Below are 16,730 nucleotides of genomic sequence, written 5' to 3'. Positions count from 1 at the left end.
AAGGCACAGCATCAACCTCAATGGGGTTTTTGGCTTGCACTAACAGAGAGTCCAGGGCTCTGCTATTCAGGTAGGGGTATTTAAAAAGAGAGCCAAAAATCTGGGAGCACTTGAGATATTGGGACCTGCCATTGACTCACATGTCAAGGTGAAGCTCCTCAGCCCTGCTCGGCAGAGGAGGAGCCACCCTCTCCATGGCTCCCTCTGATTTTTGTCCCAGTCCATTCTGCATGCTGAACATCTGGTACCCTTGTGTATGCTTTAATAACATCCCAAACTGCGGGTGTGCAACACTTACCAATAGTGCTTAAAACATAATGGTTTATTAATGTAACGCATACCATAGGAGAAGGGATATGAGCTCTCTCCCTTTTATATCTTTCGTAATAAAGCACATTTTGCAACTCACTGACCTTTTTTCTTTCCCCCCTCTTTTTTTTTTTAACTTCCTTGGCATTATGTAGAAAAAACCCATCAGTGTGAAGTGGAATATAATGCAGTTTATTACCATTAACAAGGGAATGGCCTATAACTCTAAGGAGACAAAGTCTCAAGTGAGCTGTGAAGGTCATTTTCTTGCATCCAGAAAGAAAATGTAATACTGACTGTGTCATGCTTCCCATTTCAGAGACAATGTGGGCTGCTTTCAGTTTCATTGTAATAAATAGTAAAAATGAAGGCTTTTTCTTTCAGATGGAATTTCACAAGTCAGTCCTCCCCACTTTGGAGGGACTAAAGGTGAATATCTCTCTGGATTTTCCAGTGTTATTTACACTCCTCCGGATTTGATGGTTGGTTTGTTCATGAATCTTTTGGAGACACAAAGGCCCAACTGCATCCCCAACTACTGCTTCCGGGAATTCTTCTGCTGGGAATACTCAGACATCTCAATGGGTAAATGCTGAGACAGCAAACTCACAGACTTGACCATTACTAGGGTTACCTCCAGAGCTCTCCAACGATCTGCTGTTTCAGTGTGGGGAAACCAGGCTTTCCTGTATTCTCCCCTCCCTGCTTCATGCAGCCATGAACCTTAGAGCAATGTAAAAAGATGGCAATGCTGTGCTTAAGCCAGTGTGGTACCAACAGGTCACTGGAGAGACCAGGGTGTAGATTATATACTAGACAAATGTACAAGGCTGAAGAAGGCAGTTCAAGCCTTAGGTCATGAATATCAATCTCCATTTCCAGCTGCTACTCTATCAGAGGCAGGCCAGACCCCTGCTCTATCAAGCACTGGAAAACAGCACTGATGCTGCTTGCCCAAAACACAGCTTTCCTTTTTGTCCCTGGAACAAACACATTTGTGCATTGCTGCAGCTCTCGGGTCAGAGATAACTGGGGTGTTACTGGGATGAGATACATTTTCCCATATCCCCATTCCCTGGTCCACCTCTCTACAACCCTCAGACAGCCTGGGAGAGGGAAGATGGGTTGCACCTTCCTCCTCTTTCTCTGCCTCAGTCCTGAGACATTTTTTGGTTTGGCCATTCTAAATGTCTCAGGTTTTCTGCTCTACAGCTGTAGTAATTCACAACATTTTCCTTGCGTTTTGAAAGGAATATCTTCCTTGTGTGAGATGATGCAGGAAAGTAAAACCTAGTGCTTCCCCTCACATCACCATCTCCCCTTCCAGTTGCAAATGGTGTCAGAAAGTGTTGTGGCATTATCAGCAGCTACTCTACTTTCAAAATGATGACAATGAAATACTGTTGATTAAGAAGCTCCTGGTCTCCTTATTCAGGGTAGGAAGATAAGGGGCACATAAAATAACTGGTGACCACTTTAGGCTTGAAAGAGAAAAGCACACAGCAAACAACAAATGCTGAAGGGCATGCTGGGTCCAAAAGGGAGAGCAGGCTGATGGGCTCTGCTTGCACACACAAGGAAGCCTGCAGGGAATTGGCACTGAACATCCTGTGTATTCACAGCTAAATGACTCTCCTAGGCTCTGATCTTGCTGCTAATGCACCAGAAAATAAGTAGTCTTTGAGGTTCATAGCTGGTAAATTGTCTTGACCCCACTTAAGTCAACAGAAGGATGCTGATGCAGACAGGTAAAGGATTTGACCCTATCCGTTTCCTTGGGATATTACCCGAATACCTGAATATCAATTTCTTATCACTAACTAGTTCATTACTAACTGATGAACATTTAACAGCTTTGCCAAACACTGCAATTTATCTTTCCTACTTGAAGTGTCAAATATCACCTTAGCAATGCATGAACAACAAAACCCAGGGAGCATCCTCAACACTGATATTTACTGGTGCAAAGGAAATGTTGGATTTTGTGAACTCCAATCCTGAATTTTGATGCCACCCTTCAAAACAAGCTTGGCACACACTCCCATCCACCATTCCATTCAAGAAGTTGTACAAGAGTAACTTGGGTTTCATCCTTAAGGGAAAACCAAGATAACCACACACATGCTAATATATAGTGATTTTTTATACTTTTTCTATACTCACCCTTCTATCTGCCTGAAGTGTTGATCTGGTACTGAAAATGTGTTCTCTTTCTCTCAATTCTCCTTCTTCCTTAGCCACGAGCTGAACTGATGGCCTTTGGGGATAAACAGGGACGCTTCAGCTACAAATTTGAAGAGAAAAGACAACAGTTATTATCCCAGCTTCACACACAGCCAGCCCTATGAATGCTCCCTGGCTGACTGGTTCATCCCCTTGGTGCTTTTCATTTTAATTCCTTTAAATTACTGCTAAGCAACCCTGCAAATTGTCTGATGCCAAGTTCCTCCCTTTCCTCCTAGGGAAGTCAGCAGGAGTTTCGCTGGTATGGTTCTCCAAGGAAAGAAGAATTGGGACTATTGCTCTAAGCACAGAAGCCAGTGCTCCTTGGTTCATGACAGGTTGTTGGCATGTTCCCTTAGTGTAAAAGAAGCCAAACAAATCCGGAGAGCAACTGTATTTGCACTTCTGTTACCTGTTTGCAGAGCAAAGAGCAATTAAGCTTTGTCATCACCCTTTTCAACTGACCACCCTCTGATTTCCACAAATTAAACGTGAGCTGCGCATATTGGAAGTGTGGGGAATCCATCTCCCCTTGCTGGTCCTGTGGCAGCCCAATTCCTGGCACCAACCTGGACTGCCTGCCACAGGGCACTGGGGCAGTACCTGGGATCCTGCACCAGCCTCCAAAGGTGTGGGGATGCAGTGACTGCAGGTCTGTGTGGCACAGGATGAGGTGATGGTGCAGGGCAAGCCAGAGCTTGGCCTTCAGTAATACTGCACTTCCCAGAAGCCTTTGCCTAAGACCTCCGCAAACATCTAATAGTTATTTTATGCACAAGTGTAATTTCTTTTTCATCGTATCTCTTTGGAAGCTTCTCAAACATGTGGGATTCTGCAGCCATATATAGATTTCACTGGGTCCTCAAGGGAAATGTCTCACATGAAAACAGCAGAAGAGAATTACTGTTTAACATCAAGGAAGGAAAGTAAACACCAAAACATTCAGGAAATCCCCATGCAGGTGCAGACAGCATGCAAGAGCAGATGACAGCAAGTACAGTGAGAGGAGACACGGAACGAGGAGCGGGGTCATAGAAGGATGGTATCTGAAGGATGTTCACCACTGGGACTTGCCACCCCTGACAAAGCAGGACTGAAACACCAAGTGCTGTGATCTCCTCCACTTGCCATCGCACCCCAGTGCTCTCCTTGAGCAACCCCAGAAGAGCTGCAGGGGCTCTGGGCAGATTTCCTGCCCTACTTGCAACACCTGGAAAGTTATATCTGGCAGTTGAGGGTTTGGGGGTTTTATTTCTTTCTCCCTAGATCTTAAGACATCATGTGTGAGGCACAGAGCAGCTAGTATTTAAATATGTAAGAGCACCTCATTTTGGTGTTAGCTATCTGAGAGTGGTGCCCCAGTGCTGTAAATCCAGCTTTATTTACTTACACATGGCACTCCCCCAACTACTACCATTCTGAACCACCCAAATCTGTCAGTCTAATGGAGATATATGGACAGTAAAAACATGCACAGGGAAACTACCGGCAGATTGTACAAAATGATGAGATTTAATCAGCTGATAAATTATTCACTCCAATTGAGTCAAACATACTATTTGAGTCTATTTATGGATGTCCGATTAGTGCAAGTAATTTTCCATCACTTTATTATGTTTGCTAATACATTATGAAAACCATGTTGTGATAATGGTCTTACTTAAGTCATTTTGTTGTATGAGCGTACATCAGAAAGCTCATTCCACCCAAGGCCAGGGACACGTTCCAATGGGTTTCAGTTAGTTACACACTGGTATGCAATTTCCAAGGGCTTCTGCAAAGAGCAAAGTTGCCAGCAGAGTGGGGATTTCATTTAAGGAAAGCCATTAAACTGCCAGGCTCTCTAAGTGGCACCACACTATTTTCAGACACAACTGCCACTGCGACAAAGTGCAGGAACAGGGCTGAGCTGGCTGCTCCCCAGACCTTGATGGATGTCTCTGGTGGCTGGATGGGGGGCGTAGCAGTAAATTGCATCACATTGTGGAGTGTTTGTGCAGTAGCACATGGATGCAAGATGTAGTACCAGCACTTAATGCAGCAGAATGCCAAATCAAGCTCTTGGGGCTATGGGCAGACCTTGGAGTCAAAGGAGAGCATTTACAGAATGTCACGTTCGACCTCCCAAATGAGAGTGAACTGAGCACTTCATCCCGTTAGCCTGTACTGAGGTAATCTATAAACAACTGCATGCAGATAGCAACCACAGGCAGCATGATGGAGGAAATCCTTGACTCCATCATGCCACCCTCTAATGCTTCCAGCCCACCATTTGTCCCGAAGCAAGGCTTGCACCCCAGAAGGCCACATATGCTTTTTCCTGGCTTTGGTGTAGGTTCAAAGGAGCGCAGCAGCATGTGTCATGTCTGCAGAGCTCCAGGTACCCTGCCCTGGGCAGAGATGCATTTTTGGAAAAGACCAAGCAGGAAAGAAGCCAGAACTGAAAGAGAGCTGGATTGCACAGGGCTGCCACCAACCCACTGTATGGTATGGAGTGGGGCAATCTCAGTATTCATCTCGCTAACCCGTGTCTAAAGGCCAACTGCAGCAGAGTCCCCTGCCACCAGTATAACTCTTCTCTGCCCTCCCAGTCTCCTCCCCACAGCACAGAGCCCCTGGCTCCAGCCCCTGCACACTATGACCTTTTCATTTCACACAAGGAGCTGGTCTCCCTTTCCTGCAGCCCATGGAAAGCACTGGCTACTGAAACTGCAAGAGCTGCACTTGGAAGCAGCATACATGAAAGCGACAGGAGTAAGGAGGAGATGAGGAGCTTGACATAAGCCTGCTCCTAGGTCAGTGTCAGGGTGGTTACTTCCCTGCCGTAGGGCAGGGTGAAGTTCTGCTAACAGGGCAGTGCAGAGTTTACCCATTTTTCATCTCTGCCAGGAAAATCAAAGAGGTGAATCCATCCAAGTTTTAACCCTGCAGTGGCCGTACAGTACTGAAAAGCCCTGTGCAAGCCTGAGTTGAGACCCAAGCAGGGAAAGGCTGTGAGGTCCTCATCCCAGCGCCAGCTGGACGCACTGTGACAACTCGAACACTCCAATTTCTAGTCAGTTTTTGGTATTGTTTCATTTCTTACCAGTTTCCCCTTCTTTCTGTATTCTTTGGGGTTTGCAAGTGTGCTAAAGCAGATGGATCCAGCTGTGCTGCAAACAGGGATGGGGCTGCACAGATGTACATCTGTGGGGCAGATGTGGCTGGTAGTGCTTCAGGTAGACACAACTCTCCTTTCCCAGCTACATCACTGCTGTAGGGCTGTGCTTGGGTTTTAGTAACTGGGAAAGGTGCAGACTGACAGATGCTCTTTTCAGACCCTCTGGGAAACCCATGCTCCCCCACACCCTTCATCTACCAGGAACCAACCTGCAAAAGGTGAGAGGTAGCTCAGATCCCGTGTGAGAAACACAGTCAAAAGCAGTGTACAGCCCTATGGCTAATGGAGGGGGAGCTGCACCCTCACCACTGCATTGCCACCACTTCCAGCTCCAAAAAGCCCAGGGTCCCTGGCAAGGTGATCTCCCAGCTGCCATACTGCCCTCTCGGCCACAGGTCAGGTCCAAGTCCCTCTCTCAGCATCATGCAAATGCAATTAAAGGAAGAAGGAGGCAGTGGGAGTGAGTAGGCGGGGGGAACCTTTTGTTAAGACTGTGGAAATTTTCAGTAAAATGAAAACAAATTGCTCTAAGTAAACCATTTGTCACAGTCTGATTACTCTGCTGCCACTATGGGAACACCAATTTGTCATGCTAGATCAGGATAACAGCAGGCTGACTGTACGAAATGGCACTCTGCCTTCTGGCTTTTTTGTTTGCAGCCGGTGAGGGCAGCAGGGATCTCCCCCAGGTCCTTCCCAGTGCCCCATCCCTGCTGATGGCATGGGCACACACTTGGGTCCCTGCAGCCAGCACCGCACTGCTGACAATCCCCTACTTCCCAGCAAGCATCTCCATCTCCTGGTACTGCAACTCCACCTCAGACCTGTCCAATATGCTGTTTTACCTGGTTATCCCGGTGTGTCTGCCTAGACTACAAGGTGTCCATGGCAGGGATTACTTCTTGCACTAGATATTGGCACAATGCTACCCTGAACTGAATCTTGGCACCTCAGAGTCCTGGCACATTGATCATCATTTCTCTTACTTTAAAAGCTCATGTCTCTGTTTGCTACACCTTTTGGAATGCCACAGCTGAGCCTTCAGCACTTGCTGGCCCAGTCCTGATCCACATTTCCCTCTCATTGGTGATACCTGAAGAAATTCAGTAATTTTTAGGTGGAACAATTAAAATCAAGCAAATACAGAGAAAACAAAAAATGCTGCGAGATTCACCATTAAAGGGATGCTTAAAGGAGAGTTAATGCAAGGGAGCAAGGAGCAAAGATTAGCCAAAACGCATAACACATAGGAAAGCAGCAGAAGAAATCCCAAATCCAAGAATTAACTCCCTTAGCTTCACTGTCCATAGCTAATAAACAACTATTGGAGTCTCCCTTGCTTGTGTCCCTCTGGAATTATGCAGCAGTTTGTAATGCCAAAACAAAATAATTATTTCCAGTCCAAATAAAAATATCTTTCAACAAAAAAATACTTCAAAATGTCATTTTGGGTAAAATGCTCCATTCGGTCCAACACAAAATCCTTCATCTCATTTCCAGATTACTGATCTTTTTTCTAAACCCCTTCTCCTTTTAAATGGGTAGGTCAATACTTAAATAAAGAAATGCCTTTTTGAAAGGAAAGCAAAACATCGAACATGTTTTGTTTGCAAACCGCAGGAATGAATTAACGGAGAATTTCCTATTTCTTTAACATTAACAAATAAAAATGGGAAAATCAGAAGGATTTTAAGTTTCAGAACTTCTTCATTCACATTTTGGGGCTATTAGGGCTTGCTGGACCCCCACTGAATCATAGAATGGTTTGGGTTGGAAAGGACCTTAAGCTCATCCAGTTCCAAACCCCCTGCTATGAGGAGGGACGCCTCACACTAGACCACGTTGCCCAAAGCTCTGTCCAGCCTGGCCTTCAACACTGCCAGGGATGGGGCATTTACCACTTCCTTGGGCACCCTGTGCCAGCGCCTCAGCACCCTCACAGTAAAGATCTTCTTCCTTATACCTAACCTGACCTTCCCCTTGAAGTGTGAACCCATCACCCCTTGTCCTATCGCTACAGTCCCTGATGAAGAGTCCCTCCTCTCCAGTATCCCACCAGCACACAGTGCCAGTTTTCATCCATCTTCTGATATATTCACTATTTGTCAAGTGCTTTTCCAACTGCTACTCTGGAATGGCCAGCAGCAGGCAGGACCTGCCATCCATCAGCACCCTTCTCACCCACAGCTGATGCAGAGTCCTGGTCCAAGTCCTTATTTGAAAGCTGCAAAAGCTGGGAGAAAGAGGTGAGGAGGGATGCTATTAAAAAAAATAATAATAAAAAAATTAAGGGAATGGGAATATTTCATGCCAAGAAAAGGCAGAATGTTCCCAGCATGATACAGATGCCTCTTCATTCTCACACACAGCACCCAGAGCCCCCAGGAATGGCACTGAGTCTGTAACCACAGTGATCCACTCTGCCACACAGGTCCCCATGACGCTGAGCCATCGGGTGTGTGAGATGAAGCATTTAATGGAAACATGCTCAATGCAGAGACTGGTGGCACTTGTCACAGTGGAAAATGCCACTGCTGGCCATTCTAAGCATTTTCCTCTCTCCTTCTAAAATCTGGAATGTAGCTTCAATGTGAATAATTTTTGTTTTAACTGAGGGGAAAGGTCTTTAAACTTTCCCTTGGAAAACAGGAGAGCTGACACCACTTCTTGCACAAAGCAATGCTCCCTATGCCAAGCACTGTGTTGCTATTGATGTTTGTATGACACTGCATCCCACCTTGATACTCTCAAACTTATGGAAACAGGTTGGTAAGTAGCAGAAGATGAAGAGAGTAAGAGTAAGGCTGTGCTGGGCTGGTTGCTGTTACCTGCCCTGGTGAAGATAAAGCCATGTTCTGCACACGGAGATCACACCTCTGGGAAACAAACAGAACAGGAGTTTTAAGTCTTAGTCTTCCTCCCGTACTTTGGCATGGTTGACCAGAACAAAGGCACCTCAAATTGGGTATCTTAAAATACCCAAACTCTTCACAGGGCTGCCATGCAGATGCTGTACAGAGCTGAGGGGAGGTCTAGAGGGAGGTGAGACTGTTGGGGCAGTGCCAAACCATGACTAGGGCTTACTGCGGAGCTGTGGTGTGGAGCAGCATGCTGCAGCGCATGGCATCTCCTCAGCCCCAGGCTTAGCCAGCACAACAGCGAACTGCAGAAACAGGCACACAAAGGAAGAGTTCCCAGAGCTGTACCTGAAACGTTCAGCTAGACTCTGCCAAGGGGTGAGTATGTTCCAGCCCAACAGGACTGGGAATGTTTTACTGAGTATTAAGCACAAGGTGGGAAGTCTGAGACTGAACAGAGATCAGAGATGAGGCAGCATTCCCTTAGAGACTCAGTGATGTCCCGGGGCTTTCATGTCAGAGTGCTGTTTGACACAACACACACACATGCCCAAGTGAGATACAAAGCTAATTAGACATGCCATAGGGCTCTGCTGTAGCAAGACTATAGCTGATATTCTTGCACGGGATGTAATTCCTGCTGTAACATTCTGGATTCAAGGCAGGCACTATGGACATTTATCTAAGGGCTTCAAAAGGCTGTAAACATCAGCATTATCTTTAGTAAGGATAGCAATAAGATTTAAATTCTTAACTTGTTCTAGCAAAAACCTGACAGCAGCTCTAGTGTAAACCATTCTCCACACCAAGTGTATGGAGGGTAGGAAGAGGAACAGGCAGAACCCAGCCCATTCTGCTGCTTCAGAAGGACCCTGAGGCACAATTCAGGATTTATGCATCTGAAATCCCCCATGTATTAAAAGCATGATTGAATCCACTGTGATTTATCCAGAGGTAAACATGACATCCTAAAGAATAACGCCTGAAAAACTTTGACTGCTCTTGAAAGTTGAAGTGAGTAGTAGCTGTGGCTTTGTTTCATTGCTATTTGAGTGGGATGGTCATCAGATGTCCAGAACAAAATAGTGATGGAGCAGCAAATACAGACTGGGACTTGTCTTCCTGACGACTGAATGCAGTGTTGTGGAACTATGTCACACTACTCACTCTGACATTGCCATAAAGGTGCCCATTTGCTCATCATCTCACTTTGTGGTATTCCACAAGGGTTTGTCAACTCAGCAGCATAACACAAGCAGAGTGGGGCAGCAGTGTCCATTGGACTGCTCTTGTTCACTGAGGATTTCTGTCGCAGCCCCTTGAGCACTAAGCCTAGATCAGCAATGACTAAGCAAGTAACCAGTCCCTCCTGGTTTCCCAGCTGAGCAAAGACACTTTCTCCTCGACACTAGGATTTACAAGCCCCTGGTTTGTACTGTAAGAGCTCTGTTCTCGCCCCATGAACACAGCAGGAATGAAGGTGAACTTGAAAAGCTGGGGAGTTTTGAGCTACACTGTTTGTTTTACAGGGTGGAGATATCACTCCTTGTATATTTGAAAAAACACTTAGCAGAAAGGGACAGATCTGTAGCTGTAAGTTCCAGCTAAATATTTATAGCAGTAATGATAGTAAACTCCTACTGATTTAAGCTTTGGTATTACTGACTGTAAGGTAATGATATCTACAAGGAGATCATAATTTCCTAATAGTTTTCTTAATCCACTTTTATAATGCTTTAAGCAGCCACTTCTCAGTCACAGGGACAACGTGATTTACTGAAGCTGAAGTTTTACAAGAGGGAAGCCAGTTGATTAGCAATAGTCCTTTAAGTCCTAATAAAACAGCAAGAGCTGCTCTGCCTCTGGGTCAGTTCCAGAAGACCACATACTCAAACCAGTCCAAGTGAAACGCTGGCAAAAACAAGACAGTAAATCACAGCAGTGGGAGATCAAACTACAAAGGGGATTTCTTTCCTTCTGCAGAGACCATTAGCTATATCATGTTAGTTGCCAGCCTAAGTCATCAATTCACCTTCATCATACTAGTCACAAGCATCTGTCAACAGCTGAGCACAGCTCTTGCAGTGAACACACTGCAAGGTAATGGAGAGAAAAGTGCTCATAATTCAAAAGGCAGGTTCAGTGTGTGCTTCTCTAACTCAAAGAGCATAGAAACTTTCCTCTTTACCATGGCCCTGCAAATTCCACTTGATCTGAAACCAACTTGCATTTTCTAAATGCTGCTGCTGAGCTTGAACTTCAGTGAAAGTCCATTTGCTAGAAATGAAAGTTGCCAATTAAAATCAGTCTGTTTATGTTGCTTTGGGGAGCTGAGGCGGAAAGAGAAAGGAAAAGCCAAATAACTCATTAAGTGATCTATATTGTGCCAGTACAGTTGGCAATTATAATTATCCTAATAAGACTTTTCCGCTTATATAAGCCCTTCCATTCAGGGATCTCAAAACACTTTGCAACCATTAATGATGTTAGCTTCATAACATTCCTGACCTTATTTACAGAGGAGGGAATTGAGGAAAAGAGAGAAAACACCACCATTTTCTGTAACAGATAGCTTTCATTTTGTAACTGCCTGTAAAGTTCATACCTGAAACTAAATCGCACTTGAAAATCAGGGTCAGTTCTGAGCTACTAGTAGTCCTTGACTAACAGTGTGTGTGCAAAATAAACACAACCCAAAAGCTAGTGAGAATTGTGTGAGCAAGGAAGGCCTACCTGCAAACCTGCTGCAAAGAGCCTTAGGTCACTGAAATTTGTCACCCTGGAAATGTGGCAGACTCAAGGAGAGAGCTTCTGCCTCGGGTCCTCACACAAAACCATCCCTCCCCCTATCTCAAACAGTACTCACATGTGGGACGGGCGTTATCAGTGTCAGCTTCTCCAGATCCACAGCTCTTGGTTGTCTCCTTCTCTGAAAGGAAAAAGAAGAAATAAAAGCAATATGAAATCCTGGGAAAGGAAAAAACAAATTGGAACAAATCGCTGAACACACTGAATATATGCACCTAGCAGAAAGTGGGGCTTGAGCAGCAGCCACCATGGATTTCTTAAGAACAAATTGTGTCAAACTAAAATAATTTGTTCCTGTGAGAGGGTGATAGGTTTTGTAGGTATAAGAACAGGAGCAGATGTCACATATCCTGACTTTAGACATTGTTTTTTATAGCAGTCTCACAGCTGAATTAAGAAGCATGGGGATTTCACATTGCATAGAGAATGCAAAGATGGTTGAAAGCAGTACTTGGAAAGCAGGTATCAATGTTTCAGCATTAAAATAGCAGTATGGACCCAGGTGTTCCACAGGGAGCTACCCTGGGTCTAGGACTATTCAATACTTCCACTAATAATCTGGATGATAAAACAGAGAGCATGCTTATTAAGTCTGCAGATGATGCCAACCAGGGAAGAGCAACACATCCATCGGAGAACAGACCTGGAATTGAAAACGATTTAACAAATGAAAGCTCTAGCCCCAACCACCAGAATGCTCTTAAACAGGACGGAGGCCTTATTTTGACTGTGAGGTACATGAAACAATCTTCCTGCTCTCTTCAGCAGGGAGGAGGGAACAGGATCAGAGATCCAAAAACCAAACTCTGTGTGGAAAGCACTGCAAGAATTTGAATAGCTTACCCTAAAAGGGGAAAACTGAGATAGGACCCAATAACAGTCTTCAGCTATGGCAGAAACTCTGTTTTCTACTTCTGTGACGGATGGGGTAAGGCCTTTCAGAGGGGTGTTCAGAAGGGACAAGAGAGGCTCTTGCACTGGACTAACACAGTAACTATTAACCCCACACCACATTGCCCACTGGGCTCCTTGGGGAGAGTTTCTCTCCACAGACCATACAGGGCACCTAATGAGATTAGCCTTTTTAGGCTAAAGTTTGCCTCTAGAAATGGTTCACCTGTGTTATATCTGTAAGCCCATTTGGGTCTGCTGTAGGGTTAGTGTTGAAGGGAAAAGGCCAGCAGGTTTGTGCAGCAGTTTGGGACCAGACAAGGTTCCAAAAGACAGAAGAATTGTAGCTTCCACATGGGAGCTGAAAGAAGAATCCAGGCAAAGAGCAGGGGGGTGGAGTCAGTTGTTTCATGACAGAAATCCAAAATCCATAGTTTGCCATATTTCCTAACTGTTGTTTTAGTTCAGACCATGCCAGTCATGTCACAGGAAGCTGATCACCTCTTCAGAGCACTGAGGACAGGGACACAAAGACGACATGACCAGCAAAATAAGCTGCCCAGTCAGTCTAGAAAGCCCCAGGAACAGACCTGTTGCTGTCCTGCATTGCAAACTGCTGCACTCATTTCTGCTGGGATGCTTATCCCTTTCATCACCACTAATCTCAGGTCTCTAAAGAGAACTGTGGTTACCTTAGCAGCCCAAATGTTAGAGTTTAACAGAATAAGGACATTAATTTTAAGGCAAGGAGAAGCTTGTTGGAGTTTCCAGAACTTTTTTTCTGCAAAAAGAAAAGAATTTTATCATTACAGACCACTCATGTATCTGCCAGAGACAAGACCCATCCCACTAATTCTCCTTTGAGTGACTTGTAAAAATGAAATTAACTTTCTTACATCATTGAAATTCCCTTCACAACCAGATAGCCAAATACTGTTAATATTAATTTTAATTCTGAAAAGCATGTAAAAAAAGGGGAATTTTTCTTATTATTAATGGAAGAAAAAACCTATTTAGAATATCTAAATGAAAAGTGTAAGATCGATAACCCATACAATAGCAATCATGAAAAAGCTACAAGATGGAATTATCCTCTCAGGGCTTTTATCAAGGTAGTTATTGTAAGTTAAATGTGAAATCCACCCAGAAATCACTCAGAGAATTCAGTATTCACATACTTCTCTACTGTAAATAATTCCCCGTGCAACAGTAGAAGTTCTCTGGATAGGACTCCATAATTCAGGTTGTGTCAGCAATTAGCACTTGAAGTTCCAGCAGTGCTGCATTTTTAAGCGGCAGAGGCAGCTGTGTAGTGCAGGCAGGCAGCCCGCTGCCGATCTGCCAGCGAGGCTGGGCTGTGTGCAAGTCAAAAAGCTGCAAAGCCTGTCCCACAGTACCACCTCTGTCAGAGGGAGATGGGTAGCATCAGGCATGAGATTTTTTGGTCTCAAAAGTTCCCCTAATTAGGTATTACAATGTGGTTTTCATTGTGGAGAAGCCGTTTTAATTACTTCTAACAGTCACTGGGGGAGTTACTGCTGTGCAGAGAGCAGATCGGCATTCTCCTGCCTCATACCCATGACAGGAGAAGAACAATGTGCCATGTTGCTAAAAATGCATTGTGGTATTTATCAGCTGCTCTTCTACAAACAAGTGATGGCCCACATAAAGTCCAGTGAGCTCCAGAGTGCAAAATAACCCCCTTCCTCTATTTGGCTCTTGCAACACTAGTTTATGCTCATGGTAAATCAGTATCTTCAGGAGGCAGCATGCAGCACAAAAGGGGACAGGAGCAAATCTTCATTCATTCCCTGTCTCTGCCTCTTACTCATAGCAATTTTGCTATGCTCCTGGACTCTAGGTCTGTGCAGGGAACATGCTGGGGAATCAGCTGAGCAATTGTGTATGATCTAAAATTTGTCTGACCCTGCCATATCCAGCACAAAGCTCTGTTTCCTAAGAGATGAATTTGGAAGGCAATATATTTTTGCGTGCCCAATTTTTAATGTATCTAGCCATTTTAAAATCACAGAAGTGGAGAAAAGCACTTTTAAAATGCTACTTTGGAAATCATCTGGAAGGTAAGTCTCCACAAAGACAAGCTCAAGCCTTCTCTCTATGGATCCAGACATAAAACTCAGTAAATAAGAATATCTGAATAGGAACAGACTTGAGTGCTAACTCCAAATGGTACCATATACAGGGACCATCCTTCGAAGTTTGTTAATAGCATTAACAGACAATACGAGTGTAGTAGGCAAGATGCACTAATACCCTTGGACAGGTTTGTGGCAAAGCAGAACACCTGTAAGATTCAGCTTTGCTTTATAGGACAAACTGAAGCTATTCCAATCATTTAATGTCATAAACTTCCCAAAGAAACCAGATAAGTGGAAAATAGAAGAGAGTGTGTTGGGCAGATAACACATGTCTAATACTTACTTCTAAAAAGTTCAGCCATCTGATACCAGAAGTCCACATTACATAAATGTGTTTCCATATTCATTAACACAATTGCTATTTTCATCACGCTAATGACAGGAATTCGTTACTACTGCACAGTGTCTGTATGTATTCTCATAAACTGATTTTATGTGTTATTTGTAACTAAATCAGCAATAACAGGCAAATGAAATCTTAGATCCTCTTACAGATAACCCTGCTTGGAGTAGACCCTGATATCCTTCTTTAAAGATGTTCTTGGATGCAATGTGTCTAAACTCCTTCTACAACCATGTTTGTCACTGTCATTAACTAAACACTTCTGCAGGAACAGAGATGGCTGAAGCCAACAGGAACAAGGGTTCAGAGGGAAGCTAGCCAGATAAATATGGGCTGATAGTCTATTTTAAAGCTGTTTAGCCTCTTGTCTTGGGAAACACAAACTTTAGCAAGAAAGCCACAACTGAAACCTAAAAGCATAAGCAAATCTTGCGGTCTCTAACCAAACTCCCAGGGAGAACATTTTGGTTACCAGCAATTCTTTAACCCAGCACACAAAGACATAAAAAGATCCAGGAGACAAGGCTACATAAATTCAGGCCACATTAAGCATTGCTTTCTTTTAAGAATGAGGAGTAATTAACCACAGAAACAGTTAGCCTAGGGACTTGATATAAGCACCTGCTACCTTTAAAACTAGGCAGGACACGTGTGTTTTAAAAGCTCTGTGGCAACTCAAAAAAGATTATCAGCTTAACACAGGAATAAGCACGGGACAAAATACTATGGGCTGTTTTACTCATGAGGTCAGCCTAAAATCACAGGGTGCCATTGTTATGAGCTGTACTGTATGAGACTGTGTGAAGCCCTTTGGTTCTCCTGCAACTGGTCCTCCTCCTCCAGCAACATATTGTATTATTTAAAAGGTCTCATGTTTTCTGAAGAAATCCAAACCATCCCCATTGCGTATTTGCAGCTGATTTTACAAACCACAAGGCCACAAGCTGGAATAAATCAGTGCAGCTCCACTGAAGTAAGTGGTGTTTGATCAGTTGTCGTAAGATGAAAAAGCTAAATCCCTTATCACAGGCCCCTACATGTTTCCCAGTTTTTCCACATTACTCACCTAAATCTCCTCTTGATTTCCATCTAAGACTAATGAGTTTGACCAGACATCTCTGCATCTTCAGTGCTGTGTTCTGGACTTTCTCTTGTATTTCCTTGATAATTCTGTTTATTTGAATTTTGTCATGTGTACACCTTGTTTTCAGCATGTTTTCTCAGTGCTTAAAGGGAATAATCAAGCCTTGAGCTAATCAGCAAATAAACAGACTCAGTGCAGTTATGGTGACAGGATAAACAGGATTAGCACTTCAGGAGGACAGAACAAATACAGATGGCCACTCAATGGGCAGGTTTCGCTATCGAGCCAAGAGTGCCATGTTAAGCAGGGACAGGGAAGCTCTTAATGCTGTTGTTTCTAACCAGAGATCTTCAGGAAAATACAATACTGCACAGTGGAAACTGAATGTTTATAAATATTTATACAACAAGTGAATTCAATAGGAATGATAATACTGTTTTAAGATTTTATTCTCCTTTGACAAGCACACATAATTGTAATGTGTGCAATGCATACACTGCATGCAATCATGGAGTAGTCCAAGTAGGAAGGGGCCTTTGGAGGTCTCTAATCCATCCCCTGCTCAGAGCAGGGCTAACTTCAAACCTGGATCCAATTGCTCAGCACCTTTTCCAGTCAAATTCTCAAAACCTGCAACAATGGAAATTGCACCAAACTGCCAACCAGGCCCAACACACAGGACTACCTGCTCCTTGGTAACAGCCCCTGTTGTCAACAGTTTTTTCTTCTACCCAGCAAGAATTGCTCTTGTTGTAACCTGTGCCTGCTGCCTCTTGTCCCGTTGCTGCACACCCCTGGGCAGGCTCTAACACTTCCACCCCTATAACAATCCCCCTTTGGTAGTGACAGTCTGCAGTTAGCTCTCCCCATACCCAAAGCTGCCTCTCCTCCAGGC

The 16,730-nt window shown here is 44.2% G+C and overlaps 1 long non-coding RNA gene across 1 annotated transcript in view; it reads right to left on the bottom strand.

Moving 5' to 3' along the window:
- LOC115608445 overlaps positions 1-16,730 on the bottom strand; it is a 60,775-nt gene that overhangs the window by 12,367 nt on the left and 31,678 nt on the right. The window contains exons 3-4 of the long non-coding RNA XR_003991543.1: positions 11,417-11,479; positions 2,473-2,593 (exon numbers count right to left, since the gene is read on the bottom strand). This is a non-coding gene — a long non-coding RNA (uncharacterized LOC115608445). The remainder of the gene's footprint in view (positions 1-2,472; positions 2,594-11,416; positions 11,480-16,730) is intronic.

This window comes from Strigops habroptila, chromosome 5 (genome assembly GCF_004027225.2).
Source record: "Strigops habroptila isolate Jane chromosome 5, bStrHab1.2.pri, whole genome shotgun sequence".
Lineage (NCBI taxonomy): Eukaryota > Metazoa > Chordata > Aves > Psittaciformes > Psittacidae > Strigops > Strigops habroptila.
The sequence above is the reverse complement of the archived record's forward strand: the minus strand, read 5'-3'. Positions and strand labels throughout refer to the sequence as shown.